Source organism: Hibiscus syriacus, unplaced genomic scaffold (assembly GCF_006381635.1).
Source record: "Hibiscus syriacus cultivar Baekdansim isolate YM2019G1 unplaced genomic scaffold, ASM638163v2 tig00110781_pilon, whole genome shotgun sequence".
Lineage (NCBI taxonomy): Eukaryota > Viridiplantae > Streptophyta > Magnoliopsida > Malvales > Malvaceae > Hibiscus > Hibiscus syriacus.
The window spans coordinates 424192-428138 of record NW_024062859.1 but is presented as its reverse complement, the minus strand read 5'-3'; the positions used below and the strand labels follow the sequence as shown (position 1 = coordinate 428138).

The 3947-nt window shown below is 39.0% G+C and overlaps 1 pseudogene; it reads left to right on the top strand.

The window, feature by feature from the left end:
• The first annotated feature begins 464 nt into the window (after nt 1-464).
• On the top strand, nt 465-2973 carry LOC120140090 (annotated as a pseudogene).
• Nucleotides 2974-3947: the final 974 nt, after the last annotated feature.

Below are 3947 nucleotides of genomic sequence, written 5' to 3'. Positions count from 1 at the left end.
CGATCAACCCATTTGTTTTAAAAAATGATCGGTGGCGACTCCAATTCATTTACCTAAGTCGAACCCAATTCGGAAACCCAACCGAAGACGGTTCGACACACTGAAACGTTAGAAGTTTGAGAAATTTCCTGATTTTAATATACTAAAGGAAGAAAAGAAAAAAATTCTTCCTTCATCCGCCCTTCATTATTACACAGATTACAGGGTTAAGGGTAAGAGATTTGAATAAAATATTGTCCAAAACCATGGAATGTGCTGTCCTATACTTGTTGTTTTCCACACCACAGACCCATTCATACTGCATATATAAAATAACAAAGACCGACCCTCTCCTTCTTTCTTCCTCTTGTCTAAATCCATCTTTTCTCTTACTTTAATGTTGTTGTGAAACTCCATAAACGATCAGTCTTTGAGTACTTTCATTTTCAGTTTGTTCAAACCCTATTCCTGTTGTTTCTGGGAACATGGCTCAGCCTTTTTTGCTTCACATTGCTCTTCTTTCCACTCTTTGTTTTGCTGATGACCTTCTGTCTTCTATGATTTTAAACTCTCCTACATCACCGTCTCCCCTCTCGGTGTTCCTCAACGGGTTAGTTTTCTCTGTTTAGTTTCTTTCAGTATATCCACCTCTTTAAGTAGTGGTTTGAATCTGCATAGTATGGAGAGAGTTAGTGAACTATTTGTCTTGATTTAGTTTGCTCCGTTCACAATGTCGGGATCTGTTACACGTCGTAGTCGGTTGAGTCATGTTGTTGATTTGCCTCACTTGTATTGGATTCTTGAATTTGCAGGTTATAGCAGTTAATGGGGCATTTCCTGGATCTGTTGTTAATGCCACAACCAATTACAATGTGGTTGTTAATGTTCACAATCAGCTTGATGAAAATCTTTTGATGACTTGGTAGGGTTTGAGTTTCCTTGGGATACAATTTACTGTTATTATTTGTTGAAAGTGAAGTTCTTTAGCTTCTGAGGTCTGATTCATTGTTTTTACAGGTCAGGAGTTCAAATGCGGAGAAACTCGTGGCAGGACGGTGTTCTCGGTACGAATTGTCCGATTCATTGAAAAGGAATTTACTTACCAGTTTTAGGTTAAGGATCAGATTGGGAGCTTTTTCCACTTCCCTCGCTTAATTTCAAAGAGCATCGGGTGGCTTCGGTCCCATTGTTATTAATAACGGGCAATTATCGACATTCCTTTCGCTCGACCAGATGGTGACATTGTCTCTGGGTTGGTGACTGGTATACCAAGAACCACACGGTTAGTAAGTGATGAAGGGTTGGGACGGTGCATGAAGTTTTCTTGCAGTTTAAGTCTGATAATTGACACACTTCTTTTAGGCATTGAGAGCAACTCTCGATTCGGTTAAGAAACTACGTATGCCAGATGGAGTTTTCATTAATGGGAAAGAACCTTACCGGTATAACTCGACTCTTGTACCTGACGGTAATGAATATGAAACCATTAATGTTGGTCCAGGTATTTTTTCAAACAAGTATTGATAATGTTCATGTAACCAGTTGAAAGGAGTTTTTAGTTCTTAATCTACAATGGATTGTGTACTGCAGGCAAACTTATCGCTTCCGAGTGCATAATGTCGGGATATCGACTAGTTTGAACTTTAGAATCGAGGGCCATAATCTTGTCTTAGAGGGAACAGAGGGACGATATATGATGCAACAGAATTTCACCAGCTTCGATATCATGTGGGAGAAGTCATATTCGTTTTTAGTACCATGGATCAGAATGCAACAAAAATTACTACATTGCGGCAAGTGCTAGGTTTGTGAATGAATTGATGTGGGAAAGAGTAACCGGTGTGGCCGTCTTGCATTATTCCAATTCAAAAGGACAGCCACCGGTCCGCTGCTGCTGCGTCGAGCGATGTTTACAGCCAATGGTCATCAATGAACCAGCCCAGGGCCATCAGGTTTATGCTCATGCTCACACTCCTTAGCATGTCTTTAGATTCATACGTTGTTTTCACATACTAAACTCTCTATTTTGCAACGATTAGGCAAAACACTACGGCAAGTAGAGCTCGACCGAACCCCCAAGGATCTTTTCATTACGGATCTATTAATGTGACCGAAACATTAGTGATACGGAGCTTGCCTCCGATTAGAATTAATGGGAAGCTTCGTGCTGCACTGAACGGCATCTCATTCGTCAAGCCTGATACACCGATCAGGCTTGCTGACCTTCACAATGTAAAGGGTGCTTATAAGCTGGATTTCCCAATAAGACGAACGAGAGAACTCCCAAGATGGATCGATCATAATCAACGCAACATACAGAGGATTCATAGAGGTCATATTGCAGAACAATGACACCAAAATTCAGAGCTTTCACTTGGATGGCTATTCATTCTTCGTGGGGGTAAGAAACTTCATACATGCATGTACGCACAATAACGTGCCGAGTGCTGAGCTGCTTAGGGTGTTTGATGCAGAATGGACTTTGGTGAGTGGACACAAAACAGAAGAAGCAATTACAACAAGTGGGACTCCATCTCTCGCTGCACGACCGAGGTTCAAACAAGGACATATCTAACACATTTTACACATATTTGTTGTGTTACAGAGTTGCTTTTGTGTAGGTGTACCCTGGTGGATGGACAGCAGTCTTTGTATCCCTTGATAATGTAGGAGTATGGAACCTTAGAGTGGAGAATTTGGACAGGTGGTACCTAGGCCAAGAGACCTATATGAGAATCATCAATCCTGAGGAAAATGGCAAGACCGAGCTGGCTCCTCCTGATAATGTTCTATACTGTGGTGCTCTCCAGAGCTTGCAGAAGTATGTGACACTGAAATTTTATTGAAAATTTCTCTGCTTTTTTTCCTGATTAGCAATGGGTGGTTGTGATTTGCAGGGAATCAGCAAGCTCTGCTGCAATGGCATTGCACTGTGACAACTCCAAGCTGCTAATAAATTTGGTCAGGACAATTTTGCCATTCATTATAGTTTAGGTGATTATCTGATGCAGCTTTGATGATAAGATAGCTGTGCGAATCAAGTGGAGCACAAATTATGTTTCTGCTTGTGCTAACTCAATTTCTTAATACCACTGGACTTGATACTACAATGCATTGCCTCTTCCTTGTTGGAACTGCTTTTTATGTTTCCTCGTCACTTGGTTTTTGGTTCAGAGATGGCCCTTCTGTCTTCATATAAAGCAATTTGATAACGGGTAGGGTTGGATAGGAGTGAGTAAAATTGATTCAATAGTGAAGTTATTTTTATTTTTTAAGTAGGTTAACATTAAATTCTATAGTTGCATGAATCCATCTTTTCCGTGATTAAGGGATGATTGTTATTCTTAGAGGTCTTAGGTTTGAGAATTAGAGACTAAATTGTATGAATTTTTATTGTTAAATAATTGAGAATCTTTAAAACATATATTATTTATAATACCCCTGTATTAATAAAAAAATAGATATTGAATGGAAAAAAAGTAATTTAAGGGCTAAAATAGTAATTTCCTTTTAAATTCAAAGGTTAAAAATGTTATTAGACCTATGTTCTTGTTTAGGAACTGATGAAATATTTGTGCGAAGACAAGACTCTTCTTCGGCTTGCCGCAACCCTGGCAGGCTGCCATGCTTTGTTCACTGCCTTGTAGCTCGTGCACGTTGTCTACCTTCTTCCTCCTTCCACGCTCTCTCTTGGCCACGCTCATATCACCCTTCCATTCTCCTCCCCATATTTAAATAATTATATTATTTAATTGGGCATTTGATGGAATTATGAGTAACAAAGGGAATAAGATTCGAATTTAAGGGTCCGTTTGTTTTATGTAAAATATTTTTGAAAAATTTTCCTCACTTTTCAGTGTTGGTTGGAGGAAAATATATTGGTCAATGTAAAAACATTTTCCTAATCAACAGAATTTTCTTTGTATTTTCTGAAAAAATGATTTACGTTTAATTTTTTGTAAGTCATT